Source organism: Carettochelys insculpta, chromosome 14 (assembly GCF_033958435.1).
Source record: "Carettochelys insculpta isolate YL-2023 chromosome 14, ASM3395843v1, whole genome shotgun sequence".
Lineage (NCBI taxonomy): Eukaryota > Metazoa > Chordata > Testudines > Carettochelyidae > Carettochelys > Carettochelys insculpta.
Window position 1 is genome coordinate 45,381,976 of NC_134150.1, and position 18,534 is coordinate 45,400,509.

The following is an 18,534-nucleotide window of genomic DNA, read 5'->3' on the forward strand; positions in this document are numbered from 1 at the left end:
CTGGAATAAATTGCCTAAGGAGACTGACATCTCTATGGTTGGGGTTTTAAGAGCAGGTTAGACACACACCTGTCGCTGGTCTAGGTCGGAGTAGGGAACCATTTTTGGGTCAGAGGCCACTACCCCACAGTAAAATCAGTCAGAGACCACACAAAATACCCAGCAAACTTCCCCGTGTGGTCCAAAACTGAGAGGCCTGACAGCCCCTGGAGGGCATGGGGAGGCGGGAGGACAGAGGCTCAAGGATTCCTCTCAGAGCGGATTAACTCTTCTTTGTGCACCCCCCTGGGCTCTGGGGTGGAGTCAAAAAATGAGGGGCTCAGTGTGCAGCAGGGAGCTGTCAGGAAGCAGGGTGGGGACAGGGGTGTGGGGTAGGGGGCCGGCTGAGGGTGCAGGGTCTGGGTGGAGATAGGGTGCAGAGACAGGCTGTGGGTGCAGGGTCTGGGTGGGTAATGGGGGTGCAGGGGCAGGCTGTGGGTGCAGGGTCTGGGTGGGTGATGGGGGTGCAGGGACGGGCTGTGGGTGCAGGGTCTGGGTGGAGATAGGGTGCAGAGACAGGCTGTGGGTGCAGGGTCTGGGTGGGTGATGGGGGTGCAGGGACGGGCTGTGGGTGCAGGGTCTGGGTGGAGATAGGGTGCAGAGACAGGCTGTGGGTGCAGGGTCTGGGTGGGTAATGGGGGTGCAGGGGCAGGCTGTGGGTGCAGGGTCTGGGTGGGTGATGGGAGTGCAGGGACAGGCTGTGGGTGCAGGGTCTGGGTGGAGATAGGGTGTAGGGGCAGGCTGTGGGTGCAGGGTCTGGGTGGTGATAGGGTGCAGGGTCTGGGTGGGTGATGGGGTGTAGGGGCAGGCTGGGGGTGCAGGGTCTGGCTAGGTGGGGGTGCAGGGGCAGGCTGGGGGTGCAGGATTTGGTGGGTGATGGGGTGTAGGGGCAGGCTGTGGGTGCAGGGTCTGGGTGGGTGATGAGAGTGCAGGGGCAGGCTGTGGGTGCAGGGTCTGGGTGGAGATAGGGTGCAGGGACAGGCTGTGGGTGCAGGGTCTGGGTGGGTGATGAGAGTGCAGGGGCAGGCTGTGGGTGCAGGGTCTGGGTGGGTGATGGGGGTGTAGGGGCAGCCTGTGGGTGCAGGGTCTGGGTGGGTGATGAGAGTGCAGGGGCAGGCTGTGGGTGCAGGGTCTGGGTGGGTGATGGGGGTGCAGGGACAGGCTGTGGGTGCAGGGTCTGAGTGGGTGATGGGGGTGCAGGGACGGGCTGTGGGTGCAGGGTCTGGGTGGGTAATGGGGGTGCAGGGACAGGCTGTGGGTGCAGGGTCTGGGTGGGTAATGGGGGTGCAGGAACAGGCTGTGGGTGCAGGGTCTGGGTGGGTAATGGGGGTGCAGGAACAGGCTGTGGGTGCAGGGTCTGAGTGGGTGATGGGGGTGCAGGGACGGGCTGTGGGTGCAGGGTCTGGGTAGAGATAGGGTGCAGGGACAGGCTGTGGGTGCAGGGTCTGAGTGGGTGATGGGGGTGCAGGGACAGGCTGTGGGTGCAGGGTCTGAGTGGGTGATGGGGTGTAGGGGCAGCCTGTGGGTGCAGGGTCTGGGTGGGTGATAGGGTGTAGGGGCAGCCTGTGGGTGCAGGGTCTGGGTGGGTGATGGGGGTGCAGGGACAGGCTGGGGGTGCAGGGTCTGGGTGGGTGATAGGGTTGCAGGGGCAGCCTGTGGGTGCAGGGTCTGGGTGGGTGATGGGGGTGCAGGGACAGGCTGGGGGTGCAGGGTCTGGGTGGGTGATAGGGTTGCAGGGGCAGCCTGTGGGTGCAGGGTCTGAGTGGGTGATGGGGGTGCAGGGACAGGCTGTGGGTGCAGGGTCTGGGTGGGTGACGGGGGTGCAGGGACGGGCTGTGGGTGCAGGGTCTGGGTAGAGATAGGGTGCAGGGACAGGCTGTGGGTGCAGGGTCTGGGTGGGTGATGGGGTGTAGGGGCAGCCTGTTGGTGCAGGGTCTGGGTGGGTGATGGGGTGTAGGGGCAGCCTGTGGGTGTAGGGTCTGGGTGGGTGATGGGGGTGCAGGGGCAGGCTGCGGGTGCAGGGTCTGGGTGGGTGATAGGGTTGCAGGGGCAGCCTGTGGGTGCAGGGTCTGAGTGGGTGATGGGGGTGCAGGGGCAGGCTGGGGGTGCAGGGTCTGGGTGGGTGACGGGGGTGCAGGGACGGGCTGTGGGTGCAAGGTCTGGGTAGAGATAGGGTGCAGGGACAGGCTGTGGGTGCAGGGTCTGGGTGGGTGATGGGGGTGCAGGGACAGGCTGTGGGTGCAGGGTCTGGGTGGGTGATGGGGTGCAGGGACAGGCTGTGGGTGCAGGGTCTGGGTGGGTGATGGGAGTGCAGGGGCAGGCTGTGGGTGCAGGGTCTGGGTGGGTGATGGGGGTGCAGGGGCAGGCTGTGGGTGCAGGGTCTGGGTGGGTGACGGGGGTGCAGGGACGGGCTGTGGGTGCAGGGTCTGGGTGGGTGATGGGGGTGCAGGGACAGGCTGTGGGTGCAGGGTCTGGGTGGGTGATGGGGTGCAGGATGAGGGAGAATCTGGAGCGGGGCCACCAGACACATGGTCGCCCCTGCCCAGGGTAGGGCTGAGACAATCCCCATCTCCCCCAGGCCCCACTTGTCTGGGGATGGGTGGGTGAGGTCACCTGGTTCCATGCCCCTGCCACCCCCATTGGCTGCTCTTCTGGCCAAGGGGACCTGGGGGTGCGGGAGGAGCCTCTGGATGATTGGTTCCCTGCACTGCTGTTGCCGCTCTGGCATGAGGGGTAATGTCAGGGTGCGGAGCTGCTTCATGCCCTCACCTGGCCATAACTTCCCCACCCTCTGGTCTGCCTGGAGCCTGGTCCTGCCTGAGTGCAGGGGACGGGACCGGCTGGCCTCTCAAAGTCCCTTCCAGTTCTACAACCCTGTGCACTGGAACGCCCTGCGCTCACCTAACGGCACCGCCTGTCCCTGCCCTATCGCAGAGGCTGCCCGGCTGCGTGGAGCAGGGAAGGAGGTCGGGGTGTTAGCAGGGTAAAGCAGGCCAGCAGCGATGCAGCTAACAAGTCAGCAAACGCCATATGGCCTGGGCTCAGCCACCTAGACACTGGGGTTCTCTAGCTCCTGCTTAGAAACCTTGCCCCTCCTCCAGTCTGCCCTGCCTCCAGGTACCGGTCTGGGTCTCTTCTTCCCCTTGTGGTTGTCTGCAAAGCTCAGCTGACAGGAGTCCCTCCTGTGACTCATGTTTAGGAGGGGAAGGTAAGGTAACGAAAGTCTTTTGTCCTCCTGTTGTCAGTGGCAGCCCACAGGCCATTCTTTCTGGGCAGGGTGGAGTGCTTTCTGTTGGTGACCAGAACTTTGCCCTAACTAAAGGCTCTTTCCTGCCTGGTGCTTTACACAGTACTGCCACTCAGAGAGTCCTCCTGGTAGGATGAGTGACATTTCCCCCTGTTCCATGCTACAGCCCTGCTAGGCCTAATTCCAGCACTCAGCCCTAGCTGTGGTGCAAAGTGTAGGAGGACCCCAGCAAATTCACAGTCCAGGTTGGCCAGTTTCCTGGTGACAGGATTTTAATAATCAGAGCATGTCCTGATTCCAGCTCATCAGCTCTCCGTGGGATTTCACAGTGCTGTAAGTGTGGGCCTTCTGACCCACAAAGGAGTTGGGGATGGGGCACAAGGGGGTGCGGTACTGCTACCTGCACTTCTGCTGCAGTGGCAGTGCCTCAGAGCTGAGCACCCGACCTGCAGCTCTGCACGCTGGCCACCCAGCTCAGCCGGCCAGGCAGAAGAACGGGTGACAGTCCCACAACCCAGCAATTCCCTTTTGGGTCAGGAGTACCAGGCGAGAGGCACCGGTCTGCTCTCTGAAACCTGGGCAGCGCAGGGCAAAGCACCCAGCGGCTCAGCTGTGGCGGTCTGGGGCATTTTGTATTGCCCTGCATTTGGGGGCCTCGCTACAGGCCTGGGAGGAGCTCTCCTGCCAGCAAAGCCAGAGCCACTCAGAGAGGTGGGCAGGCTGCCTGCAGCACTTCGCAGTGTGGTACGTGCAGCTGAGCCCCGACGTAGGCACCTGCCCACAAGCCTTCAGTGAAGTCAGAACACCAACCCAGTCTGACCCAGGCACTGCCCGGGCAGCCAGGCTGCTCCCAGCTAGGACTCAATCACCAGCTAGCGGATGACCCAGACCTTTGCAAGAGCTGGCCCCTGGCCGGCCAGCTTCACAGCCCAGCTCCTGGCTGACTTCAGCATCACAGCCCAGCCCCTGGCCAGCCAGCTTCACAGCCCAGCTCCTGGCTGACTTCAGCATCACAGCCCAGCCCCTGGCCGGCCAGCTTCACAGCCCAGCTCCTGGCTGACTTCAGCATCACAGCCCAGCCCCTGGCCAGCCAGCTTCACAGCCCAGCTCCTGGCTGACTTCAGCATCACAGCCCAGCCCCTGGCCGGCCAGCTTCACAGCCCAGCTCCTGGCTGACTTCAGCATCACAGCCCAGCCCCTGGCCAGCCAGCATCACAGCCCAGCTCCTGGCTGACTTCAGCATCACAGCCCAGCCCCTGGCCGGCCAGCTTCACAGCCCAGCTCCTGGCTGACTTCAGCATCACAGCCCAGCCCCTGGCCGGCCAGCTTCACAGCCCAGCTCCTGGCTGACTTCAGCATCACAGCCCAGCCCCTGGCCGGCCAGCTTCACAGCCCAGCTCCTGGCTGACTTCAGCATCACAGCCCAGCCCCTGGCCGGCCAGCTTCACAGCCCAGCTCCTGGCTGACTTCAGCATCACAGCCCAGCCCCTGGCCAGCCAGCTTCACAGCCCAGCTCCTGGCTGACTTCAGCATCACAGCCCAGCCCCTGGCCGGCCAGCTTCACAGCCCAGCTCCTGGCTGACTTCAGCATCACAGCCCAGCCCCTGGCCGGCCAGCTTCACAGCCCAGCTCCTGGCTGACTTCAGCATCACAGCCCAGCCCCTGGCCGGCCAGCTTCACAGCCCAGCTCTTGGCTGACTTCAGCATCACAGCCCAGCCCCTGGCCGGCCAGCTTCACAGCCCAGCTCCTGGCTGACTTCAGCATCACAGCCCAGCCCCTGGCCGGCCAGCTTCACAGCCCAGCTCCTGGCTGACTCCAGGATCACAGCCCAGCTCCTGGCCAGCCAGCATCACAGCCCAGCCCCTGGCCAGCCAGCTTCACAGCCCAGCTCCTGGCTGACTCCAGCTTCACAGCCCAGCTCCTGGCTGACTTCAGCATCACAGCCCAGGCCCTGGCCAGCCAGCTTCACAGCCCAGCTCCTGGCTGACTCCAGCATCACAGCCCAGCCCCTGGCCAGCCAGCTTCACAGCCCAGCTCCTGGCTGACTCCAGCTTCACAGCCCAGCTCCTGGCTGACTTCAGCATCATAGCCCAGGCCCTGGCCGGCCAGCATCACAGCCCAGCTCCTGGCTGACTCCAGCATCACAGCCCAGCTCCTGGCCGGCCAGCATCACAGCCCAGCCCCTGGCTGACTCCAGCATCACAGCCCAGCTCCTGGCCGGCCAGCATCACAGCCCAGCCCCTGGCCGGCCAGCATCACAGCCCAGCTCCTGGCTGGCCAGCATCACAGCCCAGCTCCTGGCTGACTCCAGCACACCCTTCAGCAGGGCCCAGTGCTCTGTGCAGTGTCTGCAGGACCCAGGCTGTGCCCATCTAGCTCAGGAGTCTGTCTTTTCCCAGTGGCCAATGCCAGGTGCCCCCGGGAGATGGGCACCCTTTGGGCAGGGCCCTGGCCCCCTGACCCACTGACCTAGGCTGAGTCCCAGTGTGGCTCAGCACTCAGCGCCTGGGGCACCAGGTAGCTGCAGCCAGTGGAGAAGGCAGACAGTGTGGCACTCGGGTGAGTGGCGGGCACTGCCTCAGCCCCAGAGGAAGGGCCCTGTGGCCGTGGGGCTGGCTGCGCAGACGCTTGGTGCGCTAGGGCAGGGGACTGCAAAGTGGAAGGCATGAAATTTCATAAGGGGGGGTGCAGCGTGATTGGCTGCAGGATCTCAGGTTTATTCAGCGCAGTAAAAACATTGAAGTTTGTTACTATTACCTCAGTGGAGTCACGTTCCTGTCCTGATTAACAGCGTTGGGCTGTTCTGCAGACTTGTTTTATTACATGTGCCAAAAGGGATTTTTTCATATGCACGGAATGGAAATTTCTGTCGGTTTGGATGACCTTGGCAGGTGCGGGGGGGGGGGGTCTCTGATAATTGTGGGGCCTCAGGTGAAAAGTTTGCTCACCCCTGCTCTAGGTCACAGTCCTGGCTGTCAACCCCTTCAAGCACCTGGATGGAAAGGAGATCAGCAGCATTGCGGACATTGTCCTCACTGCCAGCGAGGAGCCCATTGAGGTTCAGGACTTACCTGAGGACATAGAGGTGCGATTCAGCTGAGCAGCCAGTCACCTGTGCAGGGCCCGGAGCTGGGGCCAGGGAACAGGGCTGGGGATCTGGGCTGGGTGCAGAGTTGGAGAGCTGGGGCCAGGAGTGGTGTGTGTGGAGCAGGGCTGGGCGCAGAGACCGAGAGCCGGGACGGGGAGCAGGACTGGGCGCTGAGACCGAGAGCCGGGGCGGGGAGCACGACTGGGCGCTGAGACCGAGAGCCGGGGCGGGGAGCAGGGCTGGGAGCTGAGACCGAGAGCCGGGGCGGGGAGCAGGGCTGGGCGCAGAGACCGAGAGCCGGGGCGGGGAGCAGGGCTGGGAGCTGAGACCGAGAGCCGGGGCGGGGAGAAGGGCTGGGCGCTGAGACCGAGAGCCGGGACGGGGAGCACGACTGGGCGCTGAGACCGAGAGCCGGGGCGGGGAGCAGGGCTGGGAGCTGAGACCGAGAGCCGGGGCGGGGAGCAGGGCTGGGAGCTGAGACCGAGAGCCGGGGCGGGGAGCAGGGCTGGGCGCAGAGACCGAGAGCCGGGGCGGGGAGCAGGGCTGGGAGCTGAGACCGAGAGCCGGGGCGGGGAGAAGGGCTGGGCGCAGAGACCGAGAGCCGGGGCGGGGAGCAGGGCTGGGAGCTGAGACCGAGAGCCGGGGCGGGGAGCAGGGCTGGGCGCAGAGACCGAGAGCCGGGGCGGGGAGCAGGGCTGGGAGCTGAGACCGAGAGCCGGGGCGGGGAGCAGGGCTGGGAGCTGAGACCGAGAGCCGGGGCGGGGAGCAGGGCCGGGCGCAGAGACCGAGAGCCGGGGCGGGGAGCAGGGCTGGGCACAGAGACCGAGAGCCGGGGCGGGGAGCAGGGCTGGGAGCTGAGACCGAGAGCCAGGGCGGGGAGGAGGGCTGGGAGCTGAGACCGAGAGCCGGGGCGGGGAGCAGGGCTGGGCACAGAGACCGAGAGCCGGGGCGGGGAGCAGGCTGGGCGCAGAGACCGAGAGCCGGGGCGGGGAGCAGGGCTGGGAGCTGAGACCGAGAGCCGGGGCGGGGAGCAGGGCTGGGCGCAGAGACCGAGAGCCGGGGCGGGGAGCAGGCTGGGAGCTGAGACCGAGAGCCGGGGCGGGGAGCAGGGCTGGGAGCTGGGGCCAGGGAGTGGAGCCTCCTGGGAAAATGCTCTTGTGCAAGCAGTTTTTCTGGCAGCCCTGTCTACGTGTGCACAAGTCCAGGTCCGGAGCGCTGCCCGCTGGGTAACGTGGAAACCAGGTGATGTGCCAGCTGGAGTGCCAGAACCTCTCCTGCCTGGAATCCCCACAGGTCCCCACTTCCCACTTGCTCCTCCTCCCCCTGTTCTCGCCGAGACTTCCCCTCCGCCACCACCTGTGGAGCCAGGCTGGGAGCTGCAGCCACCCACACAGGGAGGAGCTGGGGGGCTGACGAGCCAGCGCTCCCTCCATAACCGGAGGGTGGGTGGCCGGTCAGTGGATCTGACCAGCCACTGCCAGGTCTCTTTGTTGGTTGGTTGAGACTTGGCCCTTGGCGGCCTGGTGGGCTGGCGCTTGTCAGACAGAGAGCATGGACCAGGGCCAGACCCTGGGCATGGCCTTGTGGCCAAATGGACAGGGTCACAGGCATGGCTGAAGCCCCAGGTGAGCTCATCCCATGCTAGCCTCACTCAGCAGCCACTGCCCTGCCCTGCCCATGGCCAGGCTCTGGGCATCTCTGCCTGGCCGGTGGCAGAGCCCTCGGCTGCGAGCCGGGGCCCAGCGCCTGAACCCTGCACCCGGTGCTGTGAGCGCCCAGGCAGCACCAGGCGGGACAGATGCCCTGAGGCTCCGTGCTCCCTGCCAGGTCAGGCTGTGGCAGGAGGAGCACACCAAGACGCCCCGCATTGGCCTCAACATCAGCACAGGGGAGTTTGTGATCGAGGTGAATGTCACGTCCAGCGCGGATGCCCTGATCGTCCAGGTGCTGCCCGATGCTCCCCTGCTCATTGAGCTGTCCCTGGGCTACCAGCACCCACCCAACAGCACCCATGCTCTGCTCAACGCCACGCTGCCCTCGGGCCCCGGGCAGCGCCCTGGTAAGGCCCCAGCAGTCTGCCCCCAAGGGGCCTGCCACCGCCTCCCACCTCCTGCGGCCTGGAGCAGGCCCCCACCACTCCCTTCCCCACCTCTGTCCAGTGCTGGCACAGACCCAGCCTCCGGCCAGCCACTTCTGCCCTGCAGCTGGGCAACTACTGCTTTGTCCTAAGGTGACAACTACACCTGGGTGCTGCCCCCAGCACAGCTGTCCCTTGGCCCAGGGCCCTACCACATCCGGGCCGTTACTCAGCCAGCCTCGGAGCAAGAGCTGCCCAGCCCCGTGAGTTACTCGATCAGCACCGTCGCCATGCAGTGCCACTTCTGGGACCATCGCCGGCAGGCCTGGAGCCAGGCCGGCTGCCAGGTGAGGAGCTGAGCAGCCAATCACCTCAGGGCAGGGCTCAGGGGGGGGCATGGAGCTGGGACTGGGGAGTGGGGCCAGGGCTGCAGCGGGGAGACAGGCACTGTGCTGCAGAGCAGAGCTATGTGGGAAAGGCTGCTGGGCAGGGCAGGCAGGTTTTCCTCCAGCTCCATCTCCATGAGCAAAACCAGGCTCACGAGTGTGCAGGAAAGTGAGAGACAGACAGTGCCACACTTTCTGGCGCCTGTCTGGCATTGCCAAAGGGGGTCACACAGTGAAAAGCGCCATCTGAGCTGCCTCCCTGGCACACAGGGAACCGGGCTCCTGGCAGCCTAGGGCCCGCAGGGAGGGCGCTGGCACAGACCCGGCAGCCCAAGGGTTGGTGCAGCCAAACCCTTTCCAAGGCTGCCCAGCGCAGAGCCATGGCCACAGATGGCACGGTGCCTGGAGAACACAGGGCCAGGCTGAGCCTCAGCCCCCGGGTCCTGCAGGACAGCGATGACTCCAGGGCGAGGGCCTGCAGCAGCTCCCTTCCCCAGTGGGACACAGGGACGCCTCTCTGCTGGGCCCCACGGGAGGCCTGTTCTCTGCAGCGAGGCAGGGCTGGAGCCGTGACCCTCTACCCCCGGGGCGCTGGCCTGGCCCGGCCCGGCACAGCACAGAGGTCGGCCAGGCTGGTCTGGCCTCGTATTCAAGGGGCCCGTTTTGCAGGTGGGACCTCAGAGCACAGTGAGCAGCAGCCAGTGTCTGTGCACCCACCTGACCATCTTTGGCAGCTCCTTCTTCGTTCTGCCCAGGACCGTGAGCATCCAGGACTCAGGCCGGCTCCTCAGCCAGGTGGCCAGCAATCCGGTGGGGGTGGCCTTGCTGGGCAGCCTGCTGCTGCTCCATGCCGTTGCTGGGGTCTGGGCATGGCGGCGGGACCAGGCTGATGAGGGGAAGGTAAGGCGACCCGGGTGCGGGAGCTCGCTGGTGTGCATGCGGAGAGCCCCCTGCTGCTGCACTCAGCTGCACGGCGCAGCCCAAAGGGGAGGTCTGGGTGTGCTTGGGGCCACCGTGCTCAGCTGGTGCTGGGGTCCCTGCTCACAGCTGGGACAGGAAAGCCTGGCCCCAGTGCCTGGCCTGTGTGCCCAGAGGCATCCCTGGCCTGGCCAGTCCGGCTTGCAGGAGCAGGTCCCCCTTCAGGCCATGCCAGGCTGGCACAGGCTTTGCCAGCTAGGGGAGCGGCTGGTGCCTCCTGCAGGTCGTGGCACCCTTTCTGCTCTGGGTGTGTTCTCAGCAGAGGTCTCCCTGGCTCCAGGTGAAGGTCACGGTCCTGGCAGACAGTGACCCTAGGGCTCATGTCCGGTACGTGGTCCAGGTCTTCACTGGCTACCGCTGGGGAGCAGCCACCACAGCGAAGGTAGGTGAGGGGCTGGGGGTGGCCCCTCCCAGCAAGCTGAGCTCTCGGGGGTGGGGCCCAGGACATGGGCAAAATAGGCACAGGGGCTCCCACCAGGCACCTGTTAGCTGAGCTCTGCCAGCGCAGCCCACATCAGAGACAGCCCCACGCTAGTGCCGGCGGGGAGGAGAGCCTGCAGCCGGACGCAGGGGAGGGAAGGCGCACACTGCAGCCAGCCGTGCTGCCCTGGCCTCTGTGCAGCTGACGTGGGACAGGGCAGGAGCCGGTGGCGCTGGAGGCCGGCGAGGGGGAGGACAGGAGCCGGTGGTGCTGGAGGCCGGCGAGGGGCAGGATAGGAGCCGGTGGCGCTGGAGGCCGGTGAGGGGCAGGATAGGAGCCGGTGGTGCTGGAGGCCGGCGAGGGGCAGGACAGGAGCCGGTGGTGCTGGAGGCCGGCGAGGGACAGGACAGGAGCCGGTGGTGCTGGAGGCCGGCGAGGGGCAGGATAGGAGCCGGTGGTGCTGGAGGCCGGCGAGGGGCAGGATAGGAGCCGGTGATGCTGGAGGCCGGTGAGGGGCAGGACAGGAGCCGGTGGTGCTGGAGGCCGGCGAGGGGCAGGATAGGAGCCGGTGGTGCTGGAGGCCGGCGAGGGGCAGGACAGGAGCCGGTGGTGCTGGAGGCCGGCGAGGGACAGGACAGGAGCCGGTGGTGCTGGAGGCCGGCGAGGGGCAGGACAGGAGCCGGTGGTGCTGGAGGCCGGCGAGGGACAGGACAGGAGCCGGTGGTGCTGGAGGCCGGCGAGGGGCAGGACAGGAGCCGGTGGTGCTGGAGGCCGGTGAGGGGCAGGACAGGAGCCGGTGGTGCTGGAGGCCGGCGAGGGGCAGGACAGGAGCCGGTGGCGCTGGAGGCCGGCGAGGGGCAGGATAGGAGCCGGTGGCGCTGGAGGCCGGTGAGGGGGAGGACAGGAGCCGGTGGCGCTGGAGGCCGGTGAGGGGCAGGATAGGAGCCGGTGATGCTGGAGGCCGGCGAGGGACAGGACAGGAGCCGGTGGCGCTGGAGGCTGGCGAGGGGCAGGATAGGAGCCGGTGGTGCTGGGGGCCGGCGAGGAGCAGGATAGGAGCCGGTGGTGCTGGGGGCCGGCGAGGAGCAGGATAGGAGCTGGTGGTGCTGGAGGCCGGCGAGGGACAGGACAGGAGCCGGTGGTGCTGGAGGCCGGCGAGGGGCAGGATAGGAGCCGGTGATGCTGGAGGCTGGCAAGGGACAGGACAGGAGCCGGTGGTGCTGGAGGCCGGCGAGGGACAGGACAGGAGCCGGTGGTGCTGGAGGCCGGCGAGGGGCAGGATAGGAGCCGGTGGTGCTGGAGGCCGGCGAGGGGCAGGACAGGAGCCGGTGGTGCTGGAGGCCGGCGAGGGGCAGGACAGGAGCCGGTGGTGCTGGAGGCCGGCGAGGGGCAGGATAGGAGCCGGTGGTGCTGGAGGCCGGCGAGGGGCAGGACAGGAGCCGGTCGTGCTGGAGGCCGGCGAGGGACAGGACAGGAGCCGGTGGTGCTGGAGGCCGGCGAGGGGCAGGACAGGAGCCGGTGGTGCTGGAGGCCGGCGAGGGACAGGACAGGAGCCGGTGGTGCTGGAGGCCGGCGAGGGGCAGGATAGGAGCCGGTGGTGCTGGAGGCCGGCGAGGGGCAGGATAGGAGCCGGTGGTGCTGGAGGCCGGCGAGGGACAGGACAGGAGCCGGTGGTGCTGGAGGCCGGCGAGGGGCAGGATAGGAGCCGGTGGCGCTGGAGGCCGGCGAGGGGCAGGACAGGAGCCGGTGGTGCTGGAGGCCGGCGAGGGGCAGGACAGGAGCCGGTGGCGCTGGAGGCCGGTGAGGGGCAGGATAGGAGCCGGTGGTGCTGGAGGCCGGCGAGGGACAGGACAGGAGCCGGTGGTGCTGGAGGCCGGCGAGGGACAGGACAGGAGCCGGTGGTGCTGGAGGCCGGCGAGGGGCAGGACAGGAGCCGGTGGCGCTGGAGGCCGGTGAGGGGCAGGATAGGAGCCGGTGGTGCTGGAGGCCGGCGAGGGACAGGACAGGAGCCGGTGGTGCTGGAGGCCGGCGAGGGGCAGGACAGGAGCCGGTGGTGCTGGAGGCCGGCGAGGGGCAGGATATGAGCCGGTGGTGCTGGAGGCCGGTGAGGGGCAGGACAGGAGCCGGTGGTGCTGGAGGCCGGTGAGGGGCAGGACAGGAGCCGGTGGTGCTGGAGGCCGGCGAGGGGGAGGACAGGAGCCGGTGGCGCTGGAGGCCGGTGAGGGGCAGGACAGGAGCCGGTGATGCTGGAGGCCGGTGAGGGACAGGACAGGAGCCGGTGGCGCTGGAGGCCGGTGAGGGGCAGGACAGGAGCCGGTGGCGCTGGAGGCCGGTGAGGGGCAGGACAGGAGCCGGTGGCGCTGGAGGCCGGTGAGGGGCAGGATAGGAGCCGGTGGCGCTGGAGGCCGGTGAGGGGGAGGACAGGAGCCGGTGGCGCTGGAGGCCGGTGAGGGGCAGGACAGGAGCCGGTGGTGCTGGAGGCCGGTGAGGGGGAGGACAGGAGCCGGTGGCGCTGGAGGCCGGTGAGGGGCAGGACAGGAGCCGGTGGTGCTGGAGGCCGGCGAGGGGGAGGACAGGAGCCGGTGGTGCTGGAGGCCAGCGAGGGGCAGGATAGGAGCCAGTGGCGCTGGAGGCCGGTGAGGGGGAGGACAGGAGCCGGTGGCGCTGGAGGCCGGTGAGGGGCAGGACAGGAGCCGGTGGTGCTGGAGGCCGGCGAGGGGGAGGACAGGAGCCGGTGGCGCTGGAGGCTGGTGAGGGGCAGGATAGGAGCCGGTGGCGCTGGAGGCCGGTGAGGGGCAGGACAGGAGCCGGTGGTGCTGGAGGCCGGCGAGGGGCAGGATAGGAGCCGGTGGCGCTGGAGGCCGGTGAGGGGGAGGACAGGAGCCGGTGGCGCTGGAGGCCGGTGAGGGGCAGGACAGGAGCCGGTGGTGCTGGAGGCCGGTGAGGGGCAGGACAGGAGCCGGTGGTGCTGGAGGCCGGCGAGGGGGAGGACAGGAGCCGGTGGCGCTGGAGGCCGGTGAGGGGCAGGACAGGAGCCGGTGATGCTGGAGGCCGGTGAGGGACAGGACAGGAGCCGGTGGCGCTGGAGGCCGGTGAGGGGCAGGATAGGAGCCGGTGATGCTGGAGGCCGGTGAGGGACAGGACAGGAGCCGGTGGCGCTGGAGGCCGGTGAGGGGCAGGACAGGAGCCGGTGGTGCTGGAGGCCGGCGAGGGGCAGGATAGGAGCCGGTGGCGCTGGAGGCCGGTGAGGGGGAGGACAGGAGCCGGTGGCGCTGGAGGCCGGTGAGGGGCAGGACAGGAGCCGGTGGTGCTGGAGGCCGGTGAGGGGCAGGACAGGAGCCGGTGGCGCTGGAGGCCGGTGAGGGGCAGGATAGGAGCCGGTGGCGCTGGAGGCCGGTGAGGGGGAGGACAGGAGCCGGTGGCGCTGGAGGCCGGTGAGGGGCAGGACAGGAGCCGGTGGTGCTGGAGGCCGGTGAGGGGGAGGACAGGAGCCGGTGGCGCTGGAGGCCGGTGAGGGGCAGGACAGGAGCCGGTGGTGCTGGAGGCCGGCGAGGGGGAGGACAGGAGCCGGTGGTGCTGGAGGCCAGCGAGGGGCAGGATAGGAGCCAGTGGCGCTGGAGGCCGGTGAGGGGGAGGACAGGAGCCGGTGGCGCTGGAGGCCGGTGAGGGGCAGGACAGGAGCCGGTGGTGCTGGAGGCCGGCGAGGGGGAGGACAGGAGCCGGTGGCGCTGGAGGCTGGTGAGGGGCAGGATAGGAGCCGGTGGCGCTGGAGGCCGGCGAGGGGCAGGATAGGAGCCGGTGGTGCTGGAGGCCGGTGAGGGGCAGGACAGGAGCCGGTGGTGCTGGAGGCCGGCGAGGGGCAGGATAGGAGCCGGTGGCGCTGGAGGCCGGCGAGGGGTGGCGCTGGACTCGGGCTGTGCAGGTAGGGAGGAGGCTGGAGGGAGACGTCTGTGCAGACAATGGGGGCAGGACCAGGCTCTGCCGTGGGGAGGGAGCTGGGTGCCAGGCCGTGCACACAGGCAGTCTCTCTGGGGCTGCAGGTGGTGCTCACGCTGTACGGGGCAGAGGGACGGAGCGAGCCGCACTGCCTGCGGGACCCCCAGAAGCCTGTGTTTGAACGCGGGGGGCTGGACGTCTTCCTGCTCACCACCCACAGCTCCCTTGGGGAGCTGCACAGCATCCGGCTCTGGCACGACAATTCTGGCCCTAGACCCTCCTGGTAACCACCGCAGAGTGAACCAAGCAGCCCTGGGCAGCGCCCCTCTGGGCATGCCAAGGGAATGGGGCTGCCTGGGGGCAGGGCGGCTGACACCTGGGTGTTGGGGGAGGGGAACAGCAGTGACGATCAGGGGAGGGGCTCCGCGGGGGAAGGGCGGCTGACACCTGGGTGTTGGGGGAGGGGAAGAGCAGTGATGATCAGGGGAGGGGCTCCACGGGGGAAGGGCGGCTGACACCTGGGTGTTGGGGGAGGGGAAGAGCAGTGACGATCAGGGGAGGGGCTCCGCGGGGGAAGGGCGGCAGACACCTGGGTGTTGGGGGAGGGGAAGAGCAGTGACGATCAGGGGAGGGGCTCCACGGGGGAAGGGCGGCAGACACCTGGGTGTTGGGGGAGGGGAAGAGCAGTGATGATCAGGGGAGGGGCTCCGTGGGGGAAGGGCGGCAGACACCTGGGTGTTGGGGGAGGGGAACAGCAGTGACGATCAGGGGAGGGGCTCCGCGGGGGAAGGGCGGCAGACACCTGGGTGTTGGGGGAGGGGAAGAGCAGTGACGATCAGGGGAGGGGCTCCACGGGGGAAGGGCGGCAGACACCTGGGTGTTGGGGGAGGGGAAGAGCAGTGACGATCAGGGGAGGGGCTCCGCGGGGGAAGGGCGGCAGATACCTGGGTGTTGGGGGAGGGGAACAGCAGTGACGATCAGGGGAGGGGCTCCACGGGGGAAGGGCGGCTGACACCTGGGTGTTGGGGGAGGGGAAAAGCAGTGACGATCAGGGGAGGGGCTCCACGGGGGAAGGGCGGCTGACACCTGGGTGTTGGGGGAGGGGAAAAGCAGTGACGATCAGGGGAGGGGCTCCGCGGGGGAAGGGCGGCAGACACCTGGGTGTTGGGGGAGGGGAACAGCAGTGACGATCAGGGGAGGGGCTCCGCGGGGGAAGGGCGGCAGACACCTGGGTGTTGGGGGAGGGGAAGAGCAGTGACGATCAGGGGAGGGGCTCCGCGGGGGAAGGGCGGCAGACACCTGGGTGTTGGGGGAGGGGAAGAGCAGTGACGATCAGGGGAGGGGCTCCGCGGGGGAAGGGCGGCAGACACCTGGGTGTTGGGGGAGGGGAAGAGCAGTGACGATCAGGGGAGGGGCTCCGCGGGGGAAGGGCGGCTGACATCTGCGTGTGCGGGGAGGGTGATCTTTGGGGCACGGTAGCTCCTGTCATCGGGGAAGGAGCCTCCCCACCAGACTGTCCAGCAGGTGTACTGTGAATGGACAGCAGGTGAGCCCCTGCCCCTGCCCCAGGTACATCAGGGAGGTGGTGGTCAGCGATGTGACAGCCTGGAGGAAGTGGCGTTTCCTCTGCAGCGCCTGGCTGGCTGCAGACCTGGGCGACTGCCAGCTGGATCAGGTCTTCCCTGCTGCCTCCAGGAGTGAGCTGCTCTCCTCCAGGTACTGCCTCAGCACACGCCCTGCACCCGCCAGCCCTCCCGCCTTGGCAGCAGCCACAGTCACCCCACCCCATTCTCATCTCAGGCGGCTGTTCTGCTCTGCGCTGGTGGAGAAGGTGATGCGCGACCACCTGTGGCTGTCGGTGCTAACCCGCTGCCCTTGGGACCCTTTCACACGGCTCCAGCGCCTGGCCTGCTGCCTAACCCTCCTGCTCTGCACCATGCTCATCAACATTATGTTCTGGAGGGACCCACCCCGGGCTGGGGAGGCAGGAGAGCCAGGTGAGCTGGGGCCCCCGGCTGCAGAGTCAAGCTGTGTGAACTCCACTCCTGTCTGGGAGGCCCCAGGCACTCTGCGGGTGCCAGGTACTGGCTGTCGTCGGGGAGAGCCTGCACACGCTGTCCTGGGATGGACTGGAAGGTGGGGCTGCACTCAGGGCCATGCCCCTGCGGCCCTCTGCTTCCCCATCTGAAACAGCAGCTAAGGCCCTGGCAGATGCCTGGTTTCTCCCCGTGCACAGCATCCTGCCTGTCCCAGGCTGGGCTGATGGCTGCCTCTCGCTGGGCAGGGCCCATGGTGCTGAGCTGGAGGGAACTACTTGTCAGCATGCAGACTGCACTCGTCCTGCTCCCAATAAACCTGGCCGTTGTGCGCATCTTCCAGCTGATCCCAGCCCCGGAACTGCCGCTACCTCCCAGGGGTGCCCAGCTCCCACGGGCCTCTGCACCTCCACGTAGTGCATCCCCCCTCACATGCATCACGCAGGTGAGCACAGAGGGAGAGGCTGCTTGCCAGCCCAGCAGGAGGGGGAGTGAACAAAGTGGTTGTCTTGGGCCCTGCGCCTTCAGGGCCGCACACTGCAATTGACAGCTGTATCCACTGCCCACCATCTGGGCCTGGCTGTCAGCGTGCCCCCTTGGGCCCAGCTTACCAGCTGGGCCAGCTCTGGGAGTTCCTACACAGGCAGTCACACACTGGGCCCCCTGCTTGGCAGGCTGGCCTCCCAGCTGTAATTCTGGAGGTTTTTCCAGGCACTGCTGAGACAGCCAAACCAGCCAACTTGCTTAAAACAGGGCTACTGACAGCCCACGGCCAGCAGGTCCTTCACTGTCAGGCACCACACCCATCAGACAGGCCCTTCTGTTGTTGCTCTGGCCAGCAAGACGTCACACAAGCAATTAGTCCCTTGCACACTCCAGTTTCCGTTGTGCACAGCCAGTCACCTCCTTACACAGATGAGATGTAATGAAAACCAATCTCACCAAATCGACCCAGAGGCTTCCAGTCCCAAAGGATCAGCCACGTCCCCAGGTCAATGTAGTCATTCAGTCATACCCAGAAGCGCACACTGGGCCAGCCCTTCATCACGTAACATCCAAAGGGTTCGTAATAAAAGAAGAAGAATATGGCTAGAGTAAAATTGTTAACGCAATCAAATTACGTACGCCAAGCACGAAGTTGCGGCAGCAGTGGAACAGGCTGCTGTCTTAAAAGTTTCTGGAGTACGTCACATGTTAGGATGGGTTATCAGTCTTTCCGGGCTAAGTTTGTAGCAGAGTTGCTGCTGAAGTGATGAGCTGAGACAGAGATGGAGGAACCTCAGGAGCCTTTTTATACCTGTGCCCATGTTGAGGAAATTCCATTATTCCCCACGTGGAAGCACATTTGAGATGGAGCCTGTCACATGAGCAGGTCACCTGTCCTCATCCTTTTTGGGCAATCTCCCATCTCCTGGGTTACGCATCCACAGCCATATTCCTCAGATGTGGATTGAAACCTGAGAAGGCCCTTTCTTTGTCAAGTACAGCAGCCCTTTCACAATGGGCTGGCCCACCTCCTCTTGTGCTCTCCCAGAAACTAACATTTCAAATGCAAGTGCAGAGCCCGTGCTTATAACTCCACATACAGAAATGATACAAACGTATGAGCAGAGTCAGCAAATTCTGAGCTTTCAATAGCCACCAAGCTGGGCCGACTTGGCAGCAGGGTTGGTGCAAACCCAGGACAATGGTTGCAATGATGTTTTGCTCCTTCATCTTAAAACCCAATAAAGTCACACTCCCACCCCAGGAACACATGCCAGGACCCTGTAGGGGGTGCGTGCGCGTGCGTGCGTGTGTGTGTGCGTACATACGTACATGCCAGGACCCTGTAGAGTGTGTGTGTCTGTCTGTCTCTCTCGCTCTCTGAGGTGCGCAGCATGGTGAAATTCTCTGCCCTGGGGCAGCCGTCACTCCAGAGCCCAGGACAGGGAGCCATGGGCAGCCATGGGCAGCCATGGGCGAGGGCTGGCCATGCTCCCCCACAGAACCTGTGCACGCAGGCCTGAGGCTGTGGTGCTGGGCAGGGCCAGCCATGTCCTTGACATTTGTCTCCTGGCAGGAGCTGAAGGAGGTGGTGGGGTTTCTGTCCAGGACCAAGCTCTGCCTGGAGCCCGAAGCTCTGCCCCGAGAGATGGACAGTGTCCCTGAGCTCGTGCGGAGCCTCTGCAGCCTTGTGGGCAATCAGGTCCAGAGCACCAGCCGCAGGGGCGGCCAGTCAGCTGAGCATGACCTGGCTAATGGTACAGGCTTCAATGATGTGCTTCTAGGAACCACCCTGCTCTGCCTGCCATGTTCCCCAGCAGCTTTGCCCTCAGTGGCTCA